The sequence below is a fragment of the Clytia hemisphaerica genome, unplaced genomic scaffold (genome assembly GCF_902728285.1).
Source record: "Clytia hemisphaerica strain Z4C2 unplaced genomic scaffold, Clytia hemisphaerica genome assembly, whole genome shotgun sequence".
NCBI classification, from domain to species: Eukaryota; Metazoa; Cnidaria; class Hydrozoa; order Leptothecata; family Clytiidae; genus Clytia; species Clytia hemisphaerica.
In genome coordinates this window covers 1,521,734-1,537,850 of record NW_027104166.1, presented here as the reverse complement: position 1 = coordinate 1,537,850, position 16,117 = coordinate 1,521,734, and positions in this window count along the sequence as shown.

The window sequence follows — 16,117 nt, the reverse complement described above, 5'->3', positions numbered from 1 at the left end:
GTACCCCCCCCCCCCGGGGACTAGCCGTATATATTGTATATAAGGAGGGTTGCGAGGCGATCCAGACTCAATTCGCAAGTTGCTAGCAAAATTAATAAGAGACACTCTAAAAATCCCTCTAATAAAGCCGCTATAGAGACAGGGTCGTACGAGCCTTAATGCCAAACACACCCACATAATCCACGGCGGCAGAACACCCGCCGCCGCCCGCGCATCACTCTTTTTTTTCCTTCTAGTTATTCTAGTGTAAATGGTGCCTTAATAAAATCGAACGATATTCGTCGAATGATCGAACATTTTTTTTCAAATCACGAATCGTCTGTCGAATGAAATCATCAACAAAACATAAAAATAAAACAAAAATAAAAATGTACGAAGATGGTTTATTGATTCTTGGGTAGTTTTGGGTAGTTAATTCTTGACAAATTCGACAAATTTGATTTACTTTTACCTCCGTAGTACTTCTTTATCATAGAATATCCACTTGATTTTTGCAAGGTAAGTTTCGTTCTTATCTGATATTCCGATGGCGGATTAGCGGCCGCCCACGCTAAAGCTCTAAAGGGAGCAGGTCAATTTCCCATCGGAGAGGAATGATAATCGGCCTTTGATGTGCCGCATCCTCAGTCGGGTTCAACAGTCCTTGCCCGTAAACGTAGAAATATTTCAGTTGGACCCGCCAATCCCGCCCCGAAAACGAGGACTGGGTTACCAGACCTCCCGCTGCAAAATTCTTGACGCAGTCTCGCAAAATTCCGTAATGATTGACCTTATTGCGAAGCGAATTTATGAGCGAAGCAGTTTTGCTATTATAGTGCACGTACCTTTAACTTCTATCCCAAGCGAAAATTTGCTATAAAATTTGCTATATAAATCACATCTTCAAACCGATGATTTTATCAAAATGACCTTGAATGGTTTGGCTTAAAGCCACGAAAACTTTCTCGGTTTGGTAGCTAGGACTGCGAAAAATGCCGTTTTAAAATGGTGTACCCTAGCAGTTGACAGCAAAAAAATTACCGGAAGCCGAAACACGGACTTAGAATCTGAAGTTGATCAGATTGCTGCGCGGGCGGCACGCATCTAAGCAATCTAAGCAGTGGTTCTTCGGTTTTAAATATTTATTTTGCTGTTAAATGAAAAAAAAATTAGTTTGAACGGTGACAGAAAGGATCTTCATCATCCCTCGACTTTTAACAGCAAGTAACAAATATCAAATAAAGTCAATCAATGAGAGGTTTTAACGAATAAAATGAAAGAGAGGCTCCCACGATGTCCCTCCCAACGACTTCCTGGTCTGACGACGAATCTCGAAGGGTGCCGCCCCGGCCCACGACAACACTCGAGAGTCGGCGACCCGACCCACGACAACCTTCGAAAGTCGGCGACCCGACCCCACGACGGCTAGTCCGGACCGGCATTATGAGCCGAACCCCCCCTCATACAAACGCAAAGGCACTCACTCACGTCTCTCAGTGTTGAATTGAGGACAAAATAAAGTTTCTGAAATTCTTTTTCCAAATCATCATTCACTGTTTTTAGGTATTTCAATTTAACTATTTTATTTGTTCTTTATTTTACGTTTGTGATGAAAAATAGTTACACGTACTAATTAAATCCAACATGACACTCGAATATTTACTATATAGTAAATAATTTAATTTGCATGAACAATAGATTTTTGCCTCGGCAATTTCATTTTTAAACTCTTTCAAAGAGTAAATAGTTTTACATTCCAAAGATATTCTTTTCCAAGCTTGACCAGAAATAAAAGAGTTCAAGAAAACTGTGTTCTTGGGGAGTGGAAGTTTAATTTGAGCGCCTCTCCTAAGTCGAGGAGGTTGTTTGGAATCGTCGTCCTCATTTTCATTTTCAGCTTCATTCGTGGCACTTTGGATGAATTCAAATTGATTACGGCCTATATTATTGACGCTCTTGTAAACTTTCACAAGCATAAACCTAAGGTTTTCAGTATGAATTGACTCGCATTTAGCAGAGAGAATATTTATTAAAACAGCTTTTGTTCCTTCGATTTTGATTGCTCGAAAAAATCTACCCGTGTTTCCACCCGTGTCTCCACTCATGTTTCCGCCTGTGTCTTCCGCGAGGAAGCTGTGCAATGCTCAAATTTTGTTTGTATCTCGATTATCGCAAATATCCTTTATTCCAAAATGAAGACAATTATAAAAGATAGTGGACAGCCCAGGAGCGGAATTCGAGGCGAGAATAAGAATTCCCGTCGGGCTTGAAACTCAATTTTTATGTAATAATTTTCTATCACTGACTATTCTTAAAAAGTATTGATGACATTTTTGACGGGGACGGGAATAAAAATATCAACTTTGAGCTTAATCCAAAATTTTGGATTGTTATCATGCTTACCTTTCTCTGCGTAGATTGCCACGGCGGCAAAAAATGAGTTATTTTCTCCCACTGGCCTCAAATTAGCTTATTAGTGACTGTTAGGTTGTCAAACCTATAGATATTCTTAAAGGATATGATTTTGCAAAAAAAATTCAAATTTAAAATAATTTTCAAAATTCGTGCCCAGTCCCTTTTTAGCAGTTTTTCTAAAAAATCTGAAATTAAAAGTCAGAATCAAACCTTGAATCTACTTCAGTTACAAAGAGCATAAAATTCTGCGTCAGAAAATGGGGTCACTTTTTATTTTAGGATAATCTGGTCACGAGATATCGTAATTTAAAATTTTTTGGATACTGGGACGAGGTTGCTAAATATAAAACCATAAAGTATTCAGGGGGTAAGGTCGAAAATTGTTCAAAATTCGTTTTATTGGCTTAAACAACTCGAACTTATCTATATTTTCAGCCAAACAACTTTTAAAGCCCATTTAAGGTTTATTTCTTTCTGAATACTCAGGTTAATATCGAATTTTATGAGGATTTCTACCAGAAATAAAAGTTTAAAAGTCGATTTACTCGAAACTCTAGTTTTTGAAACATGGGACCCTATTTAAACACCCTCTTAGGGTTGTCGAAAAATCGTCAAATTTGGTAGGTAGGTTCCCTATGATGAAAGAACGATTTTGAATTTTAGAGTTTTTGAAATTCCTATTTCCCGATTTTTAATTAACGAAAAACCCAAATTTTACCCCCGTCTTTTAAAAAAATGTTGCCTAGCAACAAGAAAAATGCCTAAATTGAAAATGTCTAAAATTCAAATTTTTTATTTTCACTTAGGCTTGCTTCATGCCAAATTTCAGGTCTCTACGATGTTGGAAACATACCGTATAAATACCCAAGCTTTTTCAAGCAAAATTGCCTGGTCAATCGTTGATTTTTACCATATATGGGCAAAACGAAAATTTAAATTTTTCGAGTTTCAGAAGGGTCTCGATAACAAGTGACCCCATTTTCGAGCACTACTCATTGAGAGCTATCGAATGGTCGTACCACCAAAGAGCTAGCTGAATTTTTATTTTTTCGTTCTAAACTCGATGACGTCATCAGCTATCACGTGACAATTCTTTTTTCAAAATTGTTTTGAAATTTATTTTGGAAATTCATATAAAGGTTGATGGTGGAACAAAAATTGTATAATGATCAACGAAGTGGTCGAAAATGCCGCAAGTTGTATTAGGTTGCTGAGCGAGTGGGAGAAAAAAGGCCATTTTTTGCCGCCGTGTGCGCGCTGAATAGAATTTGGTTGAAATATTCTCAACCTCTGATACTCAGGTTAGCGACGGGCGGCTACGAGTCCTATAGCTCTAACAACTTCAAAACCGAATCAAAAGATCTCTGTTCGTTGCTTGCCGAAATGAAGCACGATAAAAACTTAAGTAGAAATAGGTGCTATGTGCGGACGATAAGAGTCGGGTTTTTCACCTTCAAAGGTCTCTCTAAAGGTTACAAAAATCAGAAAATTCAAAGTAGTCGTGCACGTTTTTTACAAAACAAACTATATAACAAGAACGTAAGGCTTCGATGGCAAAATCATTCAGAACATAAAGGCTTTAGAAAATCTCAAATAGTCAATTTCAAAATTGACAAAAATGTTGAAAATCTAGGCTTAAAACTAAAAAAAGTTAAGAACACCCAAAGGGTTCAAAGATTTTGGGTGCTATTATTAAAAAAATGTGTAGTCCCTCTAAGGGTCGAAAAATTCACGATATTTTATATCGGGGCGTACGGGAAAGCGGTTTGTCAGTTTCGGGCCTTTTTTTGTCAGTTTAGCGGTGAAGAGCTCGAAATCGGTGCGGTTATTGGTGAAGGGAAAACATTATGGTGTCGGTGATTGGGCTGCTTTTGTTCAGTTTATGAGTGTGATAGAATCAAAAAGCGAGCGGTTTTCGGTGATTGTCAAACACGTCGGTTTCTGAGAATTGATTATGCTTGACTTCTTGTACATAAATAATCGAAAATCAAGAAGTAAAGTAGCTCAAGAAGTAAAAGAATTTATTTAATCACTTCGCTCGCAGAAAACACTCCTGCATCAGTGATCTCGTCAAATCTGCCCCGGTGAAAAGATAACTAACATATCCGAAGTATACTATTGTAACCAAGCTCGCCAAAAGTTACGATGTATGCATGCTCATATCTTTAATGAGCTCTTTTATCCATAGGTGAAATCTTATTGGCTCATTTATGCTTTAGAAATTGAATGAGACGAGATTCATTGTTTCTGACATCCGAGTAAGAAAATATTTGGATTAAAAAAAGACCTGTAAACTTGGCAATCTTTCATCAAATGATAAGATTTTTTGATCAATGTTTTCTTTAAGGTGAACTCTATTGCTTGATACTTTCCTCCAAAATTCTCCAGCAATTTTACGTCTACAAATTGAGTCTGAAATCGTGTGCTTATAAAGGACTTATTTCATCGGGTGAGCTTAGAATTTCTTTTGATACATTTTATAAAAGAAATAAAAAGACTTTAACCCTTTAAGTGCCGATGTCGTATATATACGACATAGGCTATATAGGAGGGCGAAGCCCTCCTGTAATGCCCAGTTTGAGTTAGAAATCGTTATTTTTGGTCGAACTCGTAGGAATTAGATTGTCCTTTATGGTCAAGCAAAAAAAAATTCAAAAGTGAGTCTTTCCAGCGAAATTTTGAGCAAAAAAGTCAAAAAAATGCAAAAAATTGACAAAAATTCACTTTTTTGAGATTCTGACCGTTTTTTGAATATTTTTGGTCAACGAGTGATCCAAGAACCTCCAAATTTGGCCCTGTTTTACTTTATTCTGTCTTCTAGTGAATTGATTTGAAATTTTACCACTGGGCACCTTTTCATCAGTTCAGTCAGGTCCGCGCAGCGGGCCTGACTGCTTTAATTCCCTAACCTACCCCCCCCCCTTGGCCGCCGCCCACCACGCCCTTCCTAAATCGGGCGGCGCCGAAGGCGCCCAAAAGAAAGAAGAGACTCTAAGCTATCCAACGAGCTATATACGAGCTTCTAATTCCTTCTAGATCAGGAGATATAAGCCCTTAAAGTTTGAACTAGCGATTTTTTAAAAAAAAATTAGAAAAAAGGACCCTGGCACTCAAAGGGTTAACAACCAATTACCGACATATTCAACTCCTGTTTTTCTTTATACTTCCATTTCCTGTGCAACTATTTTTTCGATATACAGTGGAGTTCCTATCACTCGATCATGCGCGGGGAACACAAATTTTTTCGAGTAAAGGAAATTTCGAGTTATGAAGAAAGGTTGAGAGACATTCAAGTTACAGAGATTCGACTTAAAGAGACTCCACTATACAAAGTTTAGATATGCTCAGACGTTATAGTTTGTTTCGCTCTGAAACGAAACTTCCCGAAAAGCTGTGTGAACATCAAAATTCAAAACGTCAAGAAACATCAGAAACCGCATTCTTTAAAATAACATGAACATATAAATTACTGGACATCCATCTCCTTAGTATTTTTGAAGATAACACTGCTAGCTTCGTTGCCGCCTCGTTAAAGTCATAAAATGAAACAATAAATTTTGATAATATACCTCTTGGGAATAACTTACTAACAACGTCAAAACTTCGACAAAAGTCTCTGTTGTTCTACTCTTCTCAAGTCTTTTATCTATATCATGACAAAGATAACCGAGGCAAAATCATCATCAGCTTGTCAAAATTGCGACTAATATTCTTAAATTTGGACTCAAAAGTATGGAATAATTTTAGAGAGTATGGGATTCAAATAATGATAATCTTGTGACACAGGCTCTCAACTTTGGCATACTATGTTTTTCATGTCATAAAAAAGATTATTGGAGTGACAAAAGTGATTCAAAAGTAAACACGTAGTTGAAATTCTGCATTTCTGCGTTGAAAAATGTTGATATAATATATTGCAAACTTACTAAAACATTTAGAATAATTCTTTTGTGAATCATGATTAATGTTCAAGCTCCATGAATCCTTTTACCTAAGTAATTCCAAGAAATAAAATTGTGACGGAATATTGTCAGATTTTTCTACCAATTTTGAAATACAGACGGAAACGAAGCTCGCTTCAAAGACACAACGGAAGATAAACGTCCAGTCGTTTGTATGTTCATGATAATAATAATAATTCAAGATTGGGTACGAAGCGGGACAATGGAAGGGTGTGGCGTATTTTTTGTTTGGGTACGAAGCGGGACAGTGAAAGGGTGTGGCTCAATTCTTATTTGGGTACGAAGCGGGACAGTGGAAGGGTGTGGCATAATTCAGATTTGGGTGCGAAGCGTTATTTGGGTAAGAAGCGGGACAGTGGAAGGGTGTGGCGTAATTCGGATTTGGGTGCGAAGCGGGACAGTGGAAGGGTGTGGCGTAATTCCGATTTGGGTATGAAGCGGGACAGTGGAAGGGTGTGGCATAATTCCGATTTGGGTGCGAAGCGGGACAGTGAAAGGGTGTGGCTCAATTCTTATTTGGGTACGAAGCGGGACAGTGGAAGGGTGTGGCATAATTCGGATTTGGGTGCGAAGCGGGACAGTGGAAGGGTGTGGCATAATTCCGATTTGGGTGCGAAGCGGGACAGTCGAAAGTGACGGAAATCTTTTGGTCAGTAAAATTGTTGTTGGGCGCAAAGCGGGACAGTCGCTTTCACTGTCCGGGTTATACCCATGTACCACGCTAACCCGACCTGATCCCGAAAATAGATACAAAAAGATTACACGTTCAACAGTCCATTATTCCAGGGGGCACTCAAGGTAAACAAGCTACCATATATTGTGCGTCCCTTAAGGATAATTTTTCCAAGCTTCCTAAAGTTCATTGTAGGGGTCGAAATGAGCAAAGATGATAAAAAGTACACTTTAAGGGTGTAAAATTTGGACAATCTGACCATATTTCGATTTTTCGCCCAAATTTTGCTAGATTTTCTCTAAGGGTTCAATTTTAATGACTTTTTTGGTCGCGAGTATGGTTGTTTTTGAATCGAATGTCTCCCCCGGGCTATAAGTAAAAGCTTTGATGGGGAAACGACCAGCAGAAAATAAAATACTCCAGCCCAGTGATACTTTTAGGCCATCGAAAAATAGTTTTGTTCGCGTTACCACCCGCCCTCAAATTACTGGCGTGATTTAAAACAAAACAGGGAATTTTTTCGACCGCCCGTCCGGCCACCCGCATGCATTTTTAACACCCGTTGCGACGCGAACAGAGCATTTTTTCGATGACCGCCTTAGCAACATAACTGTTCGAATACTTTAAGTAGAGTAATAATTTTAAACTATATGAAGAGCGCTTAATAACTACTTGTGGTATAAAAAGGGAATCTCCCAGAAAAGGGTATTTCCTTAGATTCGTTTAACTCTCCAGGGATAAGAAAAAGACAAACTGACATTTCAAAATGAGTAATCAGATCAAAATATAACTCCAGAAAAGTCTTTTTGATGATGATAAAACAATAGAGAGACCGTAATATAAGAATGCTACCGTTAAGCGGAACTAAAATACTGATAAACGTGCAAAATTATGAGATGCTTGCCCAACTTCCTTATGCGTGAAGCTATGAATGCCATCCTCAGAAGCTTTAGGCTTCCTCCGGTGGCAATAAAAGGCTAGATGACGCGCTGAAAAGTATGTCGATGATTACAATAGAATTTCAGTACTTGACCAATAGCTTCACGCTTCACGGGTTTTCAAAAACAATAGCAGCAATATTTTTTTTGCGATTTTCACTTTTTTTGCTTGGAAGAGCTTAAAGCACGACATCTAGCCCCTCAGGATTAATAAATCTATGTTCCCCTCACAGCCAGTATACTCAACGGAGAACAATAAAGATGAGTGGCAATGGAAACAATAGAGTATCAAAGCCAAAAGATGATGGTGTATGAACGATGAAGGCGAGCTAAAAAAATAACGATTGCACAGACGCCAAATTTATATTTTGCGAACCCAAAAGCATAGAGCCAAACCTCTACTGGTTTTACTAAATACACAAAACTATTTACAAATATGATTTTCCTGGCATAGATTGGGGATTGATGGGATAGTTTTGTTTTTACAATTTCAGGGATACATGCAGTCTGCCTAACTAATAAACAAATTTAGTACGCAGATCTTTTTCAATTGATTTGAACGTGATTTTCCTTTCTCATATCTAAATTGAGGAGAACTCGGGCCCGGGGGTCGGTGGGGGGGGGGGTTACCACCCTTAGGGGAGGGTCCTTTTTGGGAACCCGACGTGACAGTCCCTGTAGGGTTGTAAATGTAACAGTCAGAAAAATCAGAAGATTGAATATCGCACTCCCATAAGGGTCGGATAATTTTTTTTTTTCGTATATTTTTCGCGTTTGATCACTGAGTTACTAGAAGAAAAAATCTAAAAATTTCTACAACTACTGTTTTTATAGTAAAAGTTTTTTAAGCTAAGAACATTCGCAGGAGATAGTATCCCCTTAAATTAGGAAAATTTTAATTTTTTGTCCCTAAAAACATCAAAATTTGGCCAAATTAGTCTCAACATAAGGTTGTAAGGTTTACCCCCGGGGGGGGCAGCTGGGCAAAAGGACCGACGGGTATGTGCGGGTCCTAAGGGTACCTTTTCCAATATGTTTAAAATGCACTGTAAGGGTCGGAAAAACTAGAGATGCACTGTAAGGGTAGAAATTTCAGAAAATTCTTGAAAAATCTAGATATTTTGACCAAAAATGCTAGAATTTTGACCATTTTTTGCACGAAAGGGATCGAAAATTTGGGGGAAAATGCACTCTAAGGGTATGATTTTCACTGATTTTTGCTGCACTGTAAGGGTGCAATTTTAAAAGCCAATTTTTGGCCCGCACATACCGTCAGTCCGCAAACCCAGTGCCCCCCCGGGGGTTTACCCCCGTAAACTTGTCCCGGGGGGGGGGATATATAATATCAAAACTAATTTGGGGATGCATGCAGCCTAGGTGTTTTCCTTCTCACTCACTCAAATTCCCCGACGGACTTTGGTCAAAGCATAGTATAAGAAAGCCTTAAACTAGCACATAGCTTACACTAACATGCCACCGCAGCAATATAATATTTAAAGAATTCTATAATAAATTGTATAATCATAACAATGTCAATTGCAAGATTATAAGAAATGCATGGGGACAAAAAAATAGTAAGTAACTACACGTTTGGTTAAACGAAGAAATAAAAGATTTTCTTTTTTCCTGAAAATAATAACAATAACACTCCATCTAAATAAATAAAAACGATGGCCTAGTTATAATTAAGGTTTCGACGAAGACGAAAAAATCTAATTAAAAAGAAATGACCCTTATGTTTTGCAAGCTAAAGTTTATTTCTTTTAAATTGGCATTCATTTTTGCTATCATGTGGAAACCATATCAGAGTAATTAGACTACTCGAGTACCTAATAAACGTACAATAGCGAATAAACGTACAGGGTCGAAAATGGAGGCATGCAAACCTAATTGAAGGATCTTTTCAATGAGGTTAGGGGGTAAATATTGGGTAATTTGCTTTCTTTTGACGAGTAGAACAAACCTCAAAAGTCAAAGATGGATATTTATCATTAGAAACAAAAGTAGGCACTTGAAATTGAGGAAAATTTTTGTTAAAATTAATAAACGTACATGTACGTTTATTAGATACCCGAGAGTATCTTCCTTGAGAATGGTTTGTACATGGTAGCAAAACAAACTTCCAATTTACATGGAATAGATTTTAAATGTAAGACGGGTTCAAGAAACGAGCTTGTCGGAACAGGTTGACGAGATAAAGTAGGAACAGAATGACGTTACAAATAAAATAAACGATTATGCGAATAGAAATTTCTAATTTCCTTAAAGGTAGTAGACTGAATTAAGGTACAGACGAAAAAACTTATTTGATGGTTTACGTTTACATACTGTTACATGAGATAATTCTTTTATCCCCATCCCTTAAGAAAAATAAAACAAATAAAACTCCTTACAATGGCATGTAATTTATAGTTAATTTCTTTCACTGAAATCTGCTCAAAAAATCTGCAATTGTTTAGGCATAATGGAGTGGAAAATTCTATCAAGAGAAAACTTGGAAGATCAAAAGCTTGAACCTGTGCCGGTATATTGACAGAGCAAGTATCGCAATTTATTACTGAACTTGGATTAAGAAGAGAATTCAATACACAGTTTGGCCATGAACTTGCATCAATCATTATCTCTGGATACATAATTTCTGAAAGGATACTAACAATGTTACCTGTTTCTCTACGTTCTTTTTCACAACCGCAACTATTACATGTACCTTGAATTACGGAGCTCACTTCAAAAACATGTTTCTCTCTTTCTGATAAGTTCTTGAAAATGTTACTTCCAAAAATCTCTTGAAACTCTGCGTCACTATTTCTTTTTGTAAACGTACTACAATTTTCAATGATCTTTGACCATAATGGTTCTCTAATTTCATCCAGCAGTCGAACAGCATTACTTTTAACATCGTCATTTTCAAATGGAATTTCCATTGATCCACTTATTTGAAGCAAATTAAAAAAGTCACTTGATTCTTCAAATGATATTTTGGCTTTTATTTCTGGGGAGAAACAATCGCGATAACAAATTTCAAGAAAACAGTCAACAGCACAAGAAAAAGTACGTCCACCAGTTGATCTGCCAGAATTTCGGAAATGCACAACATTCAATGCAGTGTCTAAATCAATTAAAAAGTCCTCCTCTTCCATTTCTTTAACTTTAATTCCTTGTACTTTCAATCAGCTTGAGGTGCTTACTCAAACTGGGTTTGACAGTGTTTAACCCAACTGAAGGTGCTTACTCACAGCTGGCAGTTGACCGTGCTTCGATCAAACTGTTCGGCCAAAAAATTAGTCAATCTGAATGTCAAAGACAGGAGACAGACAGATTGTATAATTTGACTGTCAGCAAATTCACTGGTTTATATGTCAATTTTTGAAAAAAGTAATGCAATTTGACTGTAAGAGACCTTTAAATTAGAGAACCAAGTGCTTTTGAAAATCCAACTGCTTTTGAAAATCCAACATGTCTGCCAAAAGCCAGAAACGTGACTTCACAAGATATTTACACAATACACTTGATCAATTTCCAAGAACCAATCAGATTGCGGGTACTCAAACATGGCGGCGTTTAACGTAATTTGATTTGTCAATAAAATCTTAAGAGACCAATCAAATCACGCTATTTTCGCCTAATTATTATAGAGATCAGTGATTTTTTACCGTCATTACATACATGGCGTTCTAAAAGCTGTAAAAGATCCTCTCAAAAAACATGAAAAAATGTCCGCTGCGCATGCCAAAAAAGAACCACTATATTAAAGCTAACCGGGCAACAAACTTTACGGAGCATAATATTAGCCGGAACATACAATACGAACAAACGCGCGTTCGCAAAAATTCGAGATTCCTGTCCAATATCCTTGCGTGAAGCTATGAAGGCCTCCTCACTCGCTGCGCTCGTTGCGGGGGCAAAAAACGAGCACAAGAATTCCGCCGGCAGAAATCGAAAGTGAAAGTAGTAAACCCACGGCCATTGAAAACTGGTTACCTCGTGAGTTCAGTCGGAATCAAATTGATTAAACTATAGACTAGAGTCTACTTCTGGCTGAACTTTGCTTTTTGATAATTTTTTATGACGCTGAGTCCAGTGAAGTAGACTAGGAGCGTTTGGCAAGGTCGCCATTTTGAAAGAGAATGTTTAAAATCCAAATAACAAAAAAACTACTTAGAGTTGAAAGATGTAATCAAAAATGAGAAACAAACATCAATAACAGATTTGCAATGCCCTATTCTCAAATAAAAACATTGCTTCGTACTGTTTTTACCTTCCAAAAACAACAAAAATCTGGCGGACTGTTTTACAGTCCGCCTAAGCAAAAGCATATTACCATATACTACCGGGCCACTTATCAGCGCCAAAAAGACCATAAAAAAGCTCTAAGTGGACCCCGGGCTAATTAAACTACAGCTATTGTTATCTCCTCGTAACACCTGAGTCACATATTCAATAGATAACTTTAAAATATACTTAACGCTGTTAAGTATTATGTGCGGATAATCAAGTACAGTATGGCTGAATCCGACTAGTGCCTGCTACCTAGAGCTACAACAGGCAAAAAGGACAAGTATTTTTTTTTCTTTTTTTTTTCTAACCTTTGACTGTTTGAACTTTTTACTTTGCATTACGACCATATCAAGCATAAGCTAGATTTTTGTGCCCACAAAACAAAGTGATTCCAGTGATTATTGTGGGTTGAGCTGCTGACAGTTTAACAGTTTAGTGCTAGTGGAAGTACCTCGATTTTAAGCATGTTCAAAAACTTTTTATTATGGAAAACAAACGAGTTTCAGGGTAGGTAGAAAACCTGGCCCACCTCTCTGGCCCGGGCCATATGGCCTACCCTTGGCCTACCCTTTGGCCCACCTTACAACTCTAAAAAAAAATTGATTCTTATCATTCTGAAAATCTGCAAGCCAATTCTGAGGTTGGACTTTGGTTTTTCTGGCATTTAGAAAAAACAACGAGACTGAAAAAACAAAAAAAATTAAAAAGTTTTGAGTCTGCATTTTATACACCTGACATAGATTAAGGGGACCCCCGGGAGAGGGTCTGGTTAAGTCCTGTACGGGTGCCAACAACCCCCGTAGCGCTGTTTCTTCAACTTTTCAGGACTTCGGACCCCTTTTTTCGAAATCTTAACCCAAAAAAACATAAAGTATCAAAACCTGGCTAAAAACTTTGACGTTGACTCGAACCCGACCCGAACTCGGGATCCCTAGTGCAAGAGCACAATGCGCTACCATTAGGCTGGCTTCTGTTGAAATAAATTAAAAATTTTAAGGGTCTTATCCCTTGGTCAGATAGACAAGACCTACGTTAAAAATATTTCACCCTCAATTTTGGCACTTTCTTAAGAATAATTGAACCTCTCATCCAAAGTACACTATTCTTATAAAAAAAAGCGTTTATTCTTAAAGCATTTAGAAGATTTGACCAATCGTTTGTCGTAAAACGGTAGCTGGGAAACCCGACTTCTATGTCTCCAGACTAGTAAAATGGCTGATGCAATAACGCCAACGCGCTTTATGATAAAATCATAATGAAATTATAGCGCATCCCGACGCACACATGTCATTATAACCTGGTTGTCCGAGAATAAAATCGGGGAAAAAAATGTTTGAAGGTGGGCCAAAGGGTGGGCCAAGGGTAGGCCATATGGCCCGGGTCAGAGAGGTGGGCCAGGTTTTCTACCTACCCCAAGTTTCATGGCATGGACCAGGGGTTTAGGTACCCCCTAAGAAAATAGGTACCCCCTGAATTTTAGGTACCCCCAAAGAACAGATGTTAGTAGGTACCCCCTGTGATTGGTACCCCCTGTGACTTGAGTATATGTCAAGAAATGAAAAAAATTGTATATTTTTACAATTAAAAAGAATAATGATAGTTAGCTAAAAGCAAGATAAATTATAGTTCCCAAGCCCCCAGACCTTACTGCATAAAAGTTAGACACCCCCAGAGATCATAGGTACCCCGAAATTGAAAAAAAATCCAGCCCCCAGCCTTTTTCAGGAAGATTTTGGTTGTAGCCCCCCCCCCTGCGGGCTGGGGGGGGTTCATTCCATGTTAGAACAAGTCATAAAACTAAAAGTCAGTGCTCAATGGTTGTGACGTAGTTTACAAGATTATTAAGATCAAATGACATACTTTTCTTTTTAACAACTTTTTTCTATGTCTTTTTTACACTTCACAAGACTTTCACATGGCATCATATGCCATATGGATGGAGAATGTGTCTTTCTTTAGGAATTTTATAACACTTCATGGCAGATTAAAAAGACTATCAGAAAACGAAAGCTTCTTCATTTTATATTTTCGCTTTTATGGGGAAGAATGAAATTTTCAGAGGATGCTTTAGGCGACAATCATGAATATCTTTGTTTCGCCCAACTGACTCGAAATTTTGAGTAGTCTGATTGATTGAGTCAGTGAGTCGGTAAATTTGTCGGACTATTTCTGTCAATGACGTTTCCTTGAGACCACTTCTCACTTGGTTTGGTTTGTTTTCGTGATCTCGCTAAGTCTCACTTTTGTTTTAGATTTTCAGCTTGAGAACAAAGGTAAAAGAGACAAAGTTTGGGGGCAAAATTGGGGGCATTTGTCTCCATTATCCTGTATTTTAATGCAATTTCGCTAGACTAAACAAGACAAACCAAAACATAATGACATCACAGTGAATTGGTCTGACGAGAAGAAGAAATTGATATATATATATCAATATACAGTATCAGGATTCCCCATTTCCATAAAATTGCAATTCCCCATGGTTGCGAAATGGTGGCTATCAGTATAGACCTAACTCTTCATACAACAATTACGGGAAACGCAAGTTTGGACTTTGTGCTCTATGCTGCATGCAAGCACAAGCCAAAGTCCCACAAGGGGGGGACAAAAATCAGATTTTTGAAGTTTGCAAAAAAACGCCACATATAGAAAATCTTTCAAATTCGTATGTGAATAGTGCAGTAAAAAATACAACTTTTCTATTTTTCCTTTTTTTATGCAAAAGTTCTAGGAATGAAAATAAAGGGATAATGATAATTTAGTACTATTCATTGATGATCTGCGGCATTATTGTAAAGCTAGAATTGCTTCGCGTAATGATTGACAGATTGAAGTTTTTCACCCGCGCGAGAGCTCGCTGGCGTTCTGCAAGCGTTCTGCAAGCGTTCTTGGCTCATTCCTCGGACCGTGCTAAAAATGATAGACTGAGCTGTGATAGATCATTTCGATGGAAGTTGTCGGAATGTTTACAAGGCTCTTGACAGAAAATCTTTTGTTTTATTGTCAATAATGACAGTGCAATGTTTGTAAGTGCACTTTATAGTTTTGATTCCCATTGAAGAATCGTACATATTCAAGTTTTCATGTTATTAGATGCTGTTTTAGAGCTTTAGAGCTAGCCTGGCTATGGGTAATTCTTTTGTTCTTTTGCTATTTTCTTCTGTTCTATGTGGCGTAAAGGCGCTTCACAAATTGAAGGACTTCCACTAACTGGCTGATGCTAGCTAAATTAAAGTCTGTCTAAACCATCAAAGTTGGGGGATGGTAAAAATTTTCGATTTCCCAACCTTAAACCCTTAGTTACAGAAGGGGGCATACGGGACTTCCAAAAGCCGATAAACCGCGCAAAAATAGCCTCTTAAGCTGTCAATGATGACAGCGCCGTTATTAATTTTGTTGGATCTGACAAATTGAGGTTTGTAATTTTACTTTATAGTTTTGATTCTGATGGAAGAATCATATTCTGGTTTTCATGTTATTAGATGCTGTTTTAGAAATTTAGAGCTACCGTCAACTGCTCTAACTTGGGACTATCTTTGACAAAACATGAGACTGCAATTCGGCCACCATTTCACCGAACCTCCAAAGTCATTTGATTTGAGTTAATGAACGGCGTATTAAAAAATACACGATTTCTCTTTTGCACCAAGTAGGCTTGAAATGAAATATGAGAAAGAATCTGTAGTGGAAAACATGCAAATGTCTGGAACGAAGAAGATCAAATTAGTGGCAAAACAATGGAGAGTTTGACGTCACTCGCGTTGGCAAATTACACACTTGTTATTTGTTAATCCCATCAGGCGATAGGTGCTTAGGCAGCGGGCGATCTCTAATTTTCCAATCAGCGTCTGGTCATTTTGAATGAAAACAAAAAA